The sequence below is a fragment of the Triticum urartu genome, chromosome 1, assembly GCF_003073215.2.
Source record: "Triticum urartu cultivar G1812 chromosome 1, Tu2.1, whole genome shotgun sequence".
In the NCBI taxonomy this organism is placed as follows: domain Eukaryota; kingdom Viridiplantae; phylum Streptophyta; class Magnoliopsida; order Poales; family Poaceae; genus Triticum; species Triticum urartu.
In genome coordinates this window covers 338,575,090-338,590,395 of record NC_053022.1, presented here as the reverse complement: position 1 = coordinate 338,590,395, position 15,306 = coordinate 338,575,090, and positions in this window count along the sequence as shown.

Below are 15,306 nucleotides of genomic sequence, written 5' to 3'. Positions count from 1 at the left end.
CAACAATCATACCATAGGCTAGCTTCTAGGGTTTAGCCTCTCTGATCTCGTGGTAGATCTACTCTTGTACTACCCATATCATCAATATTAATCAAGCAGGACGTAGGGTTTTATCTCCATCGAGAGGGCCCGAACCTGGGTAAAACTTCGTGTCCCTTGCCTCCTGTTACCATCCGGCCTAGACGTACAGTTCGGGACCCCCTACCCGAGATCCGCCGGTTTTGACACGGATAGGGAGCACTATAGGATTTCTAATAAGTATATGTGAATGACATATTGTTGATTGGAAATGATGTAGAATTTTCTAGAGAGCATAAAGGAGTTTTTGAAAGGAGTTTTTCAAACAAAGACCTCGATAGAGCTGCACACATATTGAGCATCAAGATCTATAGATATAGATCAAGACGCTTGATAAGTTTTTTCAATGAGTACATACCTTGACAAGATTTTGAAGGAGTTCAAAATGGATCAGTCAAAGAAGGAGTTCTTGTTACAAGGTGTGAAGTTGAGTAAAGGCTCAAAACCAGACCATGGAAGAAAATATAAAGAGAATGAAAAGTCATTCCCCATGCCTTAGTCATAGGTTCTATAAAGTATGCTATGATGTGTACCAGACCTATTGTATACCTTAGCATGATTTTAGCAAGGGAGTACAATAGTGATCTAGGAGTAGATCACTGCACAGCGGTCAAAATTATCCTTAGGGACTAAGGAAATATTTCTTGGTTACGGAGGTGATAAAAGAGTTCGTCATAAAGAGTTACATCGATGCAAGCTTTTGACACTGATCTAGATGACTCTGAGTCTCGATCTAGATACATATTGAAAGTGGGAGCAATTAGCTAGAGTAGCTCCGTGCAAAGTATTATAGACATAGAAATTTGCAAAATACATACGTGTAGCGACCAGACCTCAAACGGTCAAATCTTTGTGCACAGGTGTCATACCTGGATCAGTAATGCTGACACCTCATAGTACTTGAAGGATTTATAACAGAGTAGCAATCACACACTTATTACATCGAGCGTCTCAATAGAGAACTTATTACAATAAATATGGATTAAGGCCATCTATAACGATAACAGCGGAAGGCTTGGAAGGTAAGTGAGTCCATCAACTCCAACGGCATCACTGAGTATAGAACCACGACCTAAAACTCCTTAATCGTCGTCTGAAAAGTCTGCAACATTAACGTTGCAGCCCGAAACGGGTCAGCACATTGAATATGCTGGCAAGGTAACACATAGAGAGTAATGGAATGAAACAGCTATACTATATGCATATTTGGCTGGTGGAAAGCTCTATGGTTACAGTTTTGCGTAAAGCTAATTTTTCCCTACTGCAAAGGAATAAATTTTATTTAACTATCATGGTAGTTGTTAAACATTGAGAATGTTGACAGCACTCTCAATCCCAATAAAGCATCATCATTAAACAAAACCCATCAAAATTAAATTTTAGAGTAACATGTTGAGATTCACATGATAATCCAAGTACTAGATACTCAAGATGTCCATAACCGGGGACACGGCTAACCATGATTAGTTTATACACTCTGCAGAGGTTTGCGCACTTTTCCCCACAAGACTCGATCGCCTCCGTTTGGTTTCTCGCACTACACGGTGTTTGAGAAACGGATGACCGAGACATCAGTCTTTCAGAAGCGCTAGCACCTTACGATGGATAGACCGTTACACCTACTTTCCTACATCTGCTAGTCCACCCTGTAAGAGTTCGCATGACTTAATCAACTATGCTAGAGCCCATAATAGCTTGTGGATGCACACGGAAGTTTCTAGTATGAAAAATCTCATGATCCCTTTGGGCCTGGGTGGCGGTCCATAAAGAAAAACAGGCAATCCTGGAATACCCAGGTACCTCAATCCACCCAGATGTGTATTTAAGTTGCCACCTTAGATAAACCATTAATTAACAAACTCACATCTGTCATGGATATCACTCACCCAATCCACGTCTACTAGCATAGCATGGCACAATAGGCAAACGTAGAAGTAACTCCAAAAGGTTTGATAATACAACAGGTAATAGGTACTACCTCAACTACTTCCCATCCCACAATTTAATTAGATCCTAATCATGCAATGTTTGAGGATTGATCTAATGCAATAAAACTGGGTAGTAGGAGTTATGATCAAAGTGTTACTTGCCTTGCTGATGATCCGTGAAACCTAGAGATTCGAAGTAACAGGCGGCGCACTCTGGGTATTCTATCACAGACAAACAAACAAGCATACAATAAGTATTCAACTAATGCACAGGTAAAACTCAAATAAGAGATCTAACCAGAAGGTTCAACTTAAGAACTCCGGTTTGCAAAAAGAATCAAATCAAACGAAGCAACGAAAGTCAAACGGTAAAAGAAACAAGCTTCGTTTACTATTCTAGATATAGGACAATTTTTATAGTGGCAAAAACTTGGTTAAGTTGGTTAAACGGATAGAGGGTTTCCAGACGAAACTCCAGGCGCTTGAATCGCCTGATTCCGATAAACAAGCGAAAAGTTATACTAAAACGAAAATCGGATCAGGAATCGCGATCAGAAAAATCGCGGATTTAATCCAAGAAAAGAAAAAAGACGAACGTTCGCTAGAACGAACGAACGAACGCTCGCTATTTAAATAAATCGGAAAACCGATCTATTTAAAAAAACTGAAACTAAAAAACGAACAGAACCGTTGGAAAAACCGAACGGTTTTTCAAAAAAAACCGGCGTCTAAAAAAAACTACCCGGCAACTTCGGCGAGGCTCCGGCGGCGGTCGGCGACGCGGGGTGGCAGCGGCGGTGCTAGGGCGGCGGGGGCAGCGCGCTAGGGTTTGGGGGAGATCCCGGGCTGGGCTCACCGGCTTATAAAGCCTGGACGGGCCTAGTGTCCGGGTCGGACACGGCCCTTATGTCGGTTGCGTTTTTTTAATTATTCCGCGCAGAAAAATAAATAAAAGAAATACTAAACGGACTCCAAAAATCCCGAAATAAATTTTTCCCGTCTTCTAAAATCAAGCCGCACAAGGTGAACATTTATTTGGGGCTTAAATGCAATTTTGAAAAACGCACATTTTCCTAAATTAAAATAAAATATCGAAAAACTCCGAAATAAAATCTTATTTGATCTTATTATTAAATCCTCAATATTTCTTTATTTTGGGAAATTCATTTTATTCCCTCTCTCATATTTTTGTAATAGAAATAATTGATGATAAAATAATTAAAATCAAATGATCCTATTCTCGAAATTTGAGAAAACTCAAATATGAAAATAACGAAATCCCCAACTCTCTCCGTGGGTCCTTGAGTTGCGTAGAATTTCTAGGATCAAAACCAAAAGTAAATAAATTATGATATGCAATGATGATCTAATGTATAACATTCCAAATTGAAAATTTGGGATGTTACAAATCTACCCCCCTTAAGATGAATCTCGCCCTTGAGATTCGGGTTGGCTAGAAAATAGATGAGGGTGGTCCTTGAGAAAATCTTCCTCTCGCTCCCAGGTGGCTTCATCCTCCGTGTGGTGGCTCCACTGAACCTTACAAAACTTGATAACCTTGCTGCGGGTGACTCGGCTGGCAAACTCAAGAATCTTAACTGGTTTCTCCTCATAGGTCAAATTGTTATCCAACTGAATTGCTTCCAATGGCACTGTGTCTCTCAAGGGTATGTCAGCCATCTCCGCGTGGCACTTCTTCAGCTGGTAAACGTGGAACACATCATGAACTCCTGACAATCCTTCGGGCAATTCCAACTTGTAGGCCACTTCTCCCATACGTTCCAATACTCGGTATGGTCCTACAAACCATGGCGCTAACTTTCCCTTAACACCAAAGCGCTTTACTCCCCGAAGTGGGGATACTCAAAGATAAACTCTGTCTCCGACTTCGTAAACTGTCTCCTTGCATTTTGAATCTGCATAACTCTGCTGCCTGGATTCAGCTACCTTGATCCTATCGCGAATTAATTTCGCCCTCTGTTCAGACTCCTTAATCAAATCAGGTCCAAACAACTAGCGGTCTCCAACTTCATCCCAGGACAATGGGGTCCTGCACTTTCTTCCGTACAAGGCTTCGAAAGGGGCCATCTTTAAACTGCTTTGATAGATGTTGTTGTAAGAGAATTCTGCATATGGCAAATTGTCGTCCCAACTAGATCCATAATCTAGTGCACAAGCTCTCAGCATGTGCTCCAAAATCTGATTGACTCTCTCGGTCTGTCCATCTGTCTGTGGATGAAAAGCTGTGCTGAAATCTAGCCTGGTACCCAAAGTTTCGTGCAACTGATTCCAGAACATTGAGGTAAACTGGGTTCCTCTATCTGATACTATACTCCTCGGAACTCCATGTAAGCATACAATCCTGGTCATGTATATCTTTGCCAACTTAGCACTGGTGTAAGTGGTCTTTACCGGGATGAAATGAGCTACTTTCGTCAACCGATCAACTACAACCCAAATCGAGTCATAGCCTGAACGAGTCCTGGGTAATCCCGTGATAAAATCCATGCCTAAGTTATCCCACTTCCATTCGGATATCGGCAATGGCTGTAGCAATCCTGCTGGCTTCTGATGCTCTGCCTTTACTCTCTGACATACATCACAAACTGCTACATACTCCGCAATATCTTTCTTCATTCCGGTCCACCAGAAAATATCCTTCAAATCCAAATACATCTTGGTATTTCCTGGGTGAATCGAATATGGTGAATCATGTGCCTCTTGCAGAATCAACTTCCTAATCTCCGGGTCATTGGGCACATAAACACGGTCTTCAAACCATAGGGTGTCGTGCTCATCCTCACGAAATCCTTTAGCCTTACCTTCGCTCATTTTCTCCTTTATAGAGGCAATCTCCTTGTCAGTCTTCTGAGCTTCTCTGATGCTATCCATCAAAGTTGACTGAATCTCCAATGCTGCTACATAGCCTCTCGGAACTATTTCCAAACATAGCTCACGAAGATCCTCGGCTAACACCTTTGGTATTTCTCCCGTCATTAGTGTATTGACATGGCTCTTACGGATCAATGCGTCAGCTACTACATTAGCCTTTCCGGGATGGTAATGCAATCTCATATCATAATTCTTGATGGGCTCCAACCATCTCCTTTGTCTGAGGTTTAACTCCTTTTGCGTGAAAATGTATTTCAAACTCTTGTGATCCATGTACACTTCACAATGATTTCCAATGAGGAAATGTCTCCATGTTTTCAATGCATGCACTACGGCTGCTAACTCCAAATCATGCGTGGCATAATTCAATTCGTGGGGTTTCAGTTGTCGTGAGGCATATGAAACAACTCTCCCTTCCTGCATAAGCACTGCTCCAAGTCCTCGTCGTGAAGCGTCGCAATACACCTCATAATCCTTGGTCTGGTCTAGCAAAATCAACACTGGTGAAGTAACCAAGCGTTTCTTCAACTCCTAGAAACTAGCCTCACACTCCTCAGTCCATATGAACTTGGTATCCTTCTTTAACAACTCCGTCATAGGTTTTGCAATTTTGGAGAAATTCTCAATAAATCTCCGGTAGTATCCTGCGAGTCCAAGGAAACTCCGGATCTCTCCAACTGTTGTTGGTGCCTCCCACTTGGTCACGGTATCAACTTTAGTGGGATCAACTGCTATTCCTTCTCCGGATATAACGTGTCCGACGAATCCTACTTCCTTCAACCAAAAATCACATTTGCTAAACTTGGCATATAGTTGATGTTCCCTGAGATTTCCAAGAACCAAACGCAAATGTTCCTTATGCTCCTCTTCATTCTTCAAGTAAACCAGAATATCATCAATGAACACCACGACGAACTTATCCATGAACTCCATAAACACTTTTTTCATCATGTTCATAAAATAGGCAGGTGCGTTAGTCAGACCAAATGACATAACGGTATACTCGTACAGCCCATACCTGGTGGTAAAAGCTATCTTAGGTATGTCTTGCTCTCGAATCTTCAATTGATGGTACCCTGATCGCAAATTGATCTTCGAAAATACCTTAGCTCCTTGCAATCGATCAAATAGAACATTGATCATTGGTAGTGGGTACTTGTTCTTGATCGTTACTTCATTCAACTCACGATAATCAACAACCATCCTTAACGATCCATCCTTGGCGCAAGTTGCGAAACTCTCGCTTCTTCAAGGCCATAGCTCCTGCTGAAACATGGGCAGTTCGAAAAGCCTGCTGAAACTGGTCCCATGTGACAGTGTCGACAGGGAAAGTGGCTGTGAAATTGTCCCACCATGATGCTGCGGGTCCTTCAAGATGATGTGCGGCAAACTTCACCTTCTCCACATCTGTGCACCCTACTATGGTCAACTCTCTAGCTGTCTTGCGGAGCCAATCATCTGCTACTATCGGCTCGGTGCTACTGGAAAACACGGGCGGATTCAGCCTAAGAAAACGGGCTAAGTGATCAACAGGTGGTGGGGTGGTGGTGGGTTGTTGTTGTTGTTCCCCTGATTCTGATTCTGGACTAGCAACTGCATCAATGTGTTCTACTGCTGGATCAACTGGGTGAGCTCCGGTGGGAAGGTAAATCTGGGGTCACGTCTCGGAGGCATCTGAGGTTTTAGAAAAGATGAGATTTAAGAATAGAGAGGGTCTAAAGAGAAAACACTACCCTTATGCACACGAAGCAAAAGCAAACAATTCACTTCATTCAATCAAACAAGGGCGTACAATCGATCTTACTATCGCAAAAGTGCTCGGACTACCGTATTTACATGGTGGACTACTACTACTGATGAGGTGGTCTACTAGAAATATTCTTCGGTTGCAGACTCCATGATATCTGCTCCAGCTTCATCAACATAGTCATCATCGCTATCATCTGGGTCCGAGTCGGTGTCGTCGATGATGATGTAGTCTTCCGGGCGAATTTCCTTGGGTTCTTCGTCTTCATCTACTGGTGTAGGGCCTCCCATAAATATCCCGATCTTCTTGATCAGATCGTCATTCTTCTCCACTAATACTTCTATTTCCTCTTCATAATCTTCACGTGTAGCCTTGAGTTCTTCCTCCAGTTCCTTGATTCTTGTCCTTGCCTTCTTCAGGTCTATCATGTCGGCGCACATCTGGTTCTCCTGACGTCGAATGTGCTGGTTTAATTCCTGGATAAAAGCTGCAATTGATCTATCCTTTCTAGTGCTGATCATCTCATAGTGCTCATTTCGGCGCCCACAACTCTGGTAGATAGTATCCTTGAGATCATTGCGGTAGACTTCTCCAATGTGTCCCATGGCGATGTGAGCTGCCATGCTCTTTCCTAGACTCCAAGTTGGTGCATCAAAAGAAAACTCTATGGGCTCAGTGACTGGCATGAACGTCCTTCCTGGAACTTGAACTTGAATCATCCAGCGCTCTTCTTCAGGTAAAGTGGTGTTGTAGGTTCCGGTGAAGCTTGGTACTCCTATGTTCAGGTATCTAGTGACTTCCTTCAGGTGACGTCCAAAGGGTGTATCTTCATCCGGTTGCGTGAACTTGTTCCTTGCATCCGCCATCCTAAAGAGTAGAAAAAGATGAGAGGTCAGAAGAGAAGAGAGTGAATACTGATCTAGGTCTTTAGCTTAGTGGTCGTGTCCTACAGTCAGCGTGTGCTCTGATACCATCTTTGTAGCGACCAGACCTCAAACGGTCCAATCTCTCTGCTCAGGTGTCATCCCTGGATCAGTAATGCTGACACCACACAGTACTTGAAGGATTTATAACAGAGTAGCAATCACACACTTATTACATCGAGCGTTTCAATAGAGAACTTATTACAATAAATATGGCTTAAGGCCATCTATAACGATAACAACGGAAGGCTTGGAAGATAAGTGAGTGCATCAACTCCAATGGCATCACTGAGTATAGAACCATGACCTAAAACTCCTTAATCGTCGTCTGAAAAATCTGCAACATTAACGCTGCAGCCCAAAACGGGTCAGCACATGGAATATGTTGCCAAGGTAACACATAGAGAGTAATGGAATGAAACAGCTATACTATATGCATATTTGGCTGGTGGAAAGCTCTATGGTTACAGTTTTGCGTAAAGCTAATTTTTCCCTACTGCAAAGGAATAAATTTTATTTAACTATCATGGTAGTTGTTAAACATTGAGAATGGTTGACAGCATTCTCAATCCCAATTAAGCTTCATCATTAAACAAAACCCATCAAAATTAAATTTTCGAGTAACATGTTGAGATTCACATGATAATCCAAGTACTAGATACCAAGATGTCCATAACCGGGGACACGGCTAACCATGATTAGTTTATACACTCTGCAGAGGTTTGCGCACTTTTCCCCACAAGACTCGATCGCCTCCGTTTGGTTTCTAGCACTACACGGTGTTTGAGAAACGGATGACCGAGACATAGTCTTTCAGAAGTGCTAGCACCTTACGATGGATGGACCGTTACACCTACTTTCCCCTACATCTGCTAGTCCACCCTGTAAGAGTTCGCATGACTTAATCAACTATGCTAGAGCCCATAATAGCTTGTGGATGCACACGGAAGTTTCTAGTATGAAAAATCTCATGATCCCTTTGGGCCTGGGTGGCGGTCCATAAAGAAAATCAGGCAATTCTGGAATACCCAGGTACCTCAATCAACCCAGATGTGTATTTAAGTTGCCACCTTAGATAAACCATTAATTAAAAAACTCACATCTGTCATGGATATCACTCACCCAATCCACGTCTACTAGCATAGCATGGCACAATAGGAAAACGTAGAAGTAACTCCCAAAGGTTTGATAATACAACAGGTAATAGGTACTACCTCAACTACTTCCCATCCCACAATTTAATTAGATCCTAATCATGCAATGTTTGAGGATTGATCTAATACAATAAAACTGGGTAGTAGGAGGTATGATCAAAGTGTTACTTGCCTTGTTGATGATCCGTGAAACCTAGAGATTCGAAGTAACAGGCGGCGCACTCCGGGTATTCTATCGCAGACAAACAAACAAGCATACAATAAGTATTCAACTAATGCACAGTTAAAACTCAAATTAGACATCTAACCAGAAGGTTCAACTTAAGAACTCCGGTTTGCAAAAAGAATCAAATCAAACGAAGCAACGAAAGTCAAAGGGCAAAAGAAACAAGCTTCGTTTACTATTCTGGATCTAGGGAAATTTTTACAGTGACAAAAACTTGTTTAAGTTGGTTAAACAGATAGAGGGTTTCGAGACGAAACTCTAGGCGCTTGAATCGCCTGATTCCGATAAACGAGCGAAAAGTTATACTAAAACGAAAATCGGATCAGGAATCGCGATCAGAAAAATCGCGGATTTAATCCGAGAAAAGAAAAACGACGAACGTTCGCTAGAACGAACGAACGCTCGCTATTTAAATAAATCGGAAAACCGATCTATGTAAAAAACCGAAACTAAAAAAATGAACAAAACCGTCGGAAAAACCGAACAGTTTTTCGAAAAAAAACGGCGTCTAAAAAAAACTACCCGGCAACTCCGGCGAGGCTCCGGCGACGGCGGCGGGGCTCCGGCGGCGGCGGCGGTCGGCGGCGGCGGGGCTCCGGCGGCGGCGGCGGTCGGCGACGGCGGCGGCGACGGAGCTAGGGCGGCGGGGGCGGAGCGCTAGGGTTTGGGGGAGATCCCGGGCTGGGCTCCCCAGCTTATAAAGCCTGGACGGGCCTAGTGTCCGGGTCGGACACGGCCCTTAGGTCGGTTGTGTTTTTTTAATTATTCCGCGCAAAAAAACAAATAAAAGAAATACTAAACGGACTCAAAAAATCCCGAAATAAATTTTCCCCGGCTTCTAAAATCAAGCCGCACAAGGTGAACATTTATTTGGGGCCTAAATGCAATTTTGAAAAACGCACATTTTCCTAAATTCAAATAAAATATCGAAAAATTCCGAAATAAAATCTTATTTGATCTTATTATTAAATCCTCAATATTTCTTTATTTTGGGAAAGTCATTTTATTCCCTCTCTCATATTTTTGTAACAGAAATAATTGATGATAAAATAATTAAAATCAAATGATCCTATTCTCAAAATTTGAGAAAACTCAAATATGAAAATAACGAAATCCCCAACTCTCTCCGTGGGTCCTTGAGTTGCGTAGAATTTCTAGGATCAAAACCAAAAGCAAATAAATTATGATATGCAATGATGATCTAATGTATAACATTCCAAATTGAAAAGTTGGGATGTTACAATACGGATCTGAATGTTGCAGACCCGTAGAGTAAACTTCTCTCACAAGAAAAGCATGATCACTTCTTAGGTGTTAATCACATAGCGATGTGAACTAGATTATTGACTCTAGTAAACCCTTTGGGTATTAGTTACATGAATTTGTGAACTAATCACATAAAGATGTGAACTATTGGTGTGAAATCACATGACGATGTGAACTAGATTATTGACTCTAGTGCAAGTGGGAGACTGAAGGAAATATGCCCTAGAGGCAATAATAAAGTTGTTATTTATATTTCCTTATATCATGATAAATGTTTATTATTCATGCTAGAATTGTATTAACTGGAAACTTAGTACATGTGTGAATACATAGATAAACAAAGTGTCCCTAGTATGCCTCTACATGACTAGCTCGTTAATCAAAGATGGTTAAGTTTCCTAGCCATAGACATGTGTTGTCATTTGACGAACAAGATCACATCATTAGAGAATGATGTGATGGACATGACCCATCCGTTAGCTTAACACTATGATCGTTTAGTTTATTGCTATTGCTTTCTTCATGACTTATACATGTTCCTATGACTATGAGATTATGCAACTCCCGAATACCAGAGGAACACTTAGTGTGCAATAAAATGTCACAACGTAACTGGATGATTATAAAGACGCTCTATAGGTGTCTCCGATGGTGTTTGATGAGTTGGCATAGATCAAGATTAGGATTTATCACTCCGATTGTCAGAGAGGTATCTCTAGGCCCTCTCGGTAATGCACATCACTATAAGCCTTGCAAGCAATGTGACTAATGAGTTAGCTGCGGGATGTTGCATTACGGAACGAGTAAAGAGACATGCCAGTAACGAAATTGAACTAGGTATGATGATACCGACGATCGAATCTCGGGCAAGTAACATACCGATGACAAAGGGAACAACATATGTTGTTATGCGGTTTGACCGATAAAAATCTTCGTAGAATATGTAGGAGCCAATATGAGCATCTAGATTCTGCTATTGGTTATTGACCAGGGAAATGTCTCGGTCATGTGTACATAATTCTCAAACCAGTATGGTCTGCACGCTTAATGTTTGATGACAATCGGTATTATGAGTTTATGTGTTTTGATGTACTGAAGGTAGTTCGGTGTCCCGGATGTGATCATGGACATGACGAGGAGTCTCGAAATGGTCGAGACATAAAGATTGATATATTGGACGACTATATTCAGACACCAGAAATGTTCCGAAGAAGTTTCGAATAAAACCGGAGTGCCGAAGGGTTACCGGACCCCCCCCCCTCGGGGGGGGGGGGGACTAATGGCCTCATGGGCCTTATTGGAGAGAGAGGGGAGGCTAGGGCAGGCCACGTGCCCCCTCCCCCTTGGGTCTAAATTGGACTAGGGAAGGGGGGTGGCGCCCCCCTTTCCTTCTCCCTCTCTCCCTCTCCTTCCTTCCCCCTCTCTTCCATGTTGGAAACCTACTAGGAATAGGATTCCTATTCCTAATAGGAATCCTACTTGGGGCGCGCCCCTATAGGGTCGGCCGGCCTCTCCCTTGCTCCTTTATTTACGGGGGAAGGGGGCACCCTAGAAGGCAAAAGTTGATAGTTATCTTAGCCATGTGCGGTGCCCCCCTCCACAGATTTCCACCTCGGTCATATCGTTGTAGTGCTTAGGTGAAGTCCTGCCCCAGTAACTTCATCGTCACCGTCATCATGCCGTTGTGCTGATGAAACTCTCCCTCGGCCTCAGCTGGATCAAGAGTACGAGGGACGTCACCGAGCTGAATGTGTGCAGATCGCGGAGGTGCCGTGTGTTCGGTACTTGGATCAGTTGGATCACGAAGACGTTCGACTACATCAACCGCGTTACTTAACGCTTCCGCTTTCTGCCTACGAGGGTACATAGGCATACTCTCCCCATCTCGTTGCTATGCATCTCCTAGATAGATCTTGCGTGATCATAGGAAATTTTTTGAAATACTACGTTCCCCAATAGTTCGTTCCCTAGAAGCATCGGTTAGTCCATTATAGAAGATATCAAGTATTTCATTTTTCTTAAGAGGATGATCATGCAAAAGCATTATGTAACTGGCAAAGCCTCCCCCAAGCTTGTGGGAGACTCTCTTCTTTAGTTTGAACAAAGTTAAATATTTCCTGTAAGGCAGCTTGTTTCATATGAGCAGGAAAATATTTTTCACAGAAGTAATAAATCATATCCTGGGGACTACGCTCACAACCAGGAGCAAGAGTATTGTACCAAGCTTTAGCATCACCCTTTAATGAGAAAGGAAATAATTTTAGAATGAAGTAATAACGAGTTTTCTCATCATGAGTAAAAAGGGTGGCTATGTCATTCAACTTAGTAAGATGTGCCACAACAGTTTCAGTTTCATAACCATGGAAAGGATCAGATTCGACCAAAGTAATTAACACAAGGTCGACAGAGAATTCATAATCATTATCAGCAATACAGATAGGTGAAGTAGCAAACTTAGGATCACATCTCATTCTAGCATTAAAAGATTTTTCTTTATACTTGCATAGTAATTTCTATAGATCATCTCTATCATTGCAAGCAAGAATATCTCTAGTTGCTTCTTCACTCATAACATAACCTTTCGGTACCTTAGGCAATTCATATCTAGGAAGGCTAGTTCTAGCAGGTGTTTTAGGAGTTTCAGTTTCAAGCTCATCATCAGATTCAACAACATCATGTTGTATTACTCTAGCAATTTGTCTATCAAGAAATTCACCAAGTGGCACATGATCATTATCAAGCAAGGTACTAGCATCATCATAAGCATCATTCATAGTATAAGTAGCATCATCAATAACTTGCGACATATCAGGATTAACAGCATGTGGTGGTGTTGCAAGTTTACTCATAACAGAAGGTGAATCTAAAGCAAAACTGGATGGAAGTTCCTTACCTACCCTCGTCCTTGAGGGAAATATCTTAGTCTTTGGATCCTTCAGATTCTTCATAGTGATAAATTGATAATAATCCCAAGTGACTCAACAAATATAGCTATGCTCCCCGGCAACGGCGCTAGAAAAAGGTCTTGATAACCCACAAGTATAGGGGATTGCAACAGTTTTCGAGGGTAAAGTATTTAACCCAAATTTATAGATTCGACACAAGGGGAGCCAAAGAATATTTGAAGGTATTAGCAGCTGAGTTGTCAATCCAATCACACCTGGAGATTAATTATCTGCAGCAATATGATCAGTAGCACAGTAATATGATAGTTTTGATGGTAGTGATAGCAGCAACGGTAGCAGTAACAGTGATAGCATTAATTTGTAGCAATTGTAAGAGTGATGATAGCAGTAGTAATGTAGCACAATCAATAAGGATAAATTCGTAGGCATTGGATCGGTGACTTGTTGGATGATATTCATCATGAGACAGTTATAACCTAGGGCGATACGGCACTAGCTCCAGTTCATCGATATAATGTAGGCATGTATTCCGTAAATAGTCATACGTGCTTTATTAAAAGAACTTGCATGACATATTTTGTCCTACCCTTCCATGGCCGCGGGGTCCATATTGGAAACTAAGGGATATTAAGGCCTCCTTTTAATAGAGAACCGGAACAAAGCATTAACACATAGTGAATACATTAACTCCTCAAACTACGGTCATCACCAGGAGTGGGCCCGGTTGTTGTCACTCCGAGGTTGCCGGATCATAACCATAGTAGGTGACTATAACTTGCAAGATCGGATCTAAAACATGGATATAACAATGAATTCATAAATGGTTCAGATATGAAATCCTGGCACCCGGGCCCAAAGTGACAAGCATTAAGCATGGCAAAGTCATAGCAACATCAATCTAAGAACATAGTGGATACTAGGGATCAAGCCCTAACAAAACTAACTCGATTACATGATGAATCTAATCCAACTCCTCACCGACCAGCAAGCCTACGAAGGAATTACTCACTCCCGGTGGGGAGCATCATGGAATTGGCGATGGTGATAGGTTGGTGATGACGAAGATCGAAGATCCCCCTCTCCGGAGCCCTAAACGGACTCCAAATCTGCCCTCCCAAGGAAGAACAGGGCTTGGCGGCGGCTCCGTCTCGTGGATCGTGACAATTCTTTCTCCCTGACTTTTTTCTGGAATAATGTGAATTTATAGTATCAGGGGGGTCATCAGCGGGGCAACCAGGTGGGTACAACCCACCTGGGCACGCCAGGAGGGGGGCGCCCTGGTGGGTTGTGCCCACCCAGGTGCCCCTCTCCGTCAGGTATTGGCTCCAGAAATTCTCTTTATTGATATAAAAATTCCTCAAAAAGTTCCGTTCCATTCCGAGAACTTTTATTTCTGCACAAAAACAACACTATGGTAGTTCTGCTGAAAACAACGTCAGTCCGGGGCTAGTTTCATTCAAATCGTGCAAATTAGAGTCCAAAACAAGAGGAAAAGCGTGAGAAAAAGTAGATACGTTGGAGACGTATCACCAGCCAAGTAGTAAAATACTAAATCTTTATGGCACGAAGGAACTGGGCATCGGAGCAACTAGGTGCTACGGAGTCCGGGTCCCTGATTTTTTTCCACTGCATCGGCTCGCCAGTGTAGGGCACCGATGCGAGATGTAGCAACAGTTGTCTTTACACCGGTTTTGGCATACATAGTGGACAGCCTTAGTGATATTAGTTCTATGTTACTAAATTTGTGCATGTACAAACATGTTTGTATCAATTTGTTGACATCCAAACACTGTCGCTATGCTATTGTAGTTATATTTACCTTCCTCATAAAATGTTCAGTTTGTTATTTATAGTACATGAGTAAGAACTTGTAGCATTGTTGTATTTAATTATAGCTTCTGATGTTTCAGAATTTGGTTGTTGTCTCAGTAGCAATTAATTCATTTGCACATTGATCTTTTTGAGAATATATGTCATAATTAACCTATTTCTTCAGTTTTTCAAAATAAGTATTGGTGATTTTCTATGTTGCTATAAACCCATTTCCCCTACAATTATTACAGATCTAGTTTTAAATATTATAGGACGAAAGGAAGTGTTCTTACTTGGAGTGGGTTGATCAAGAGTGGCCACGGTCTTTGAAGATGTGCCTAGCAAAGCTCTAGAGCATGTATGAGTAAGAGAAC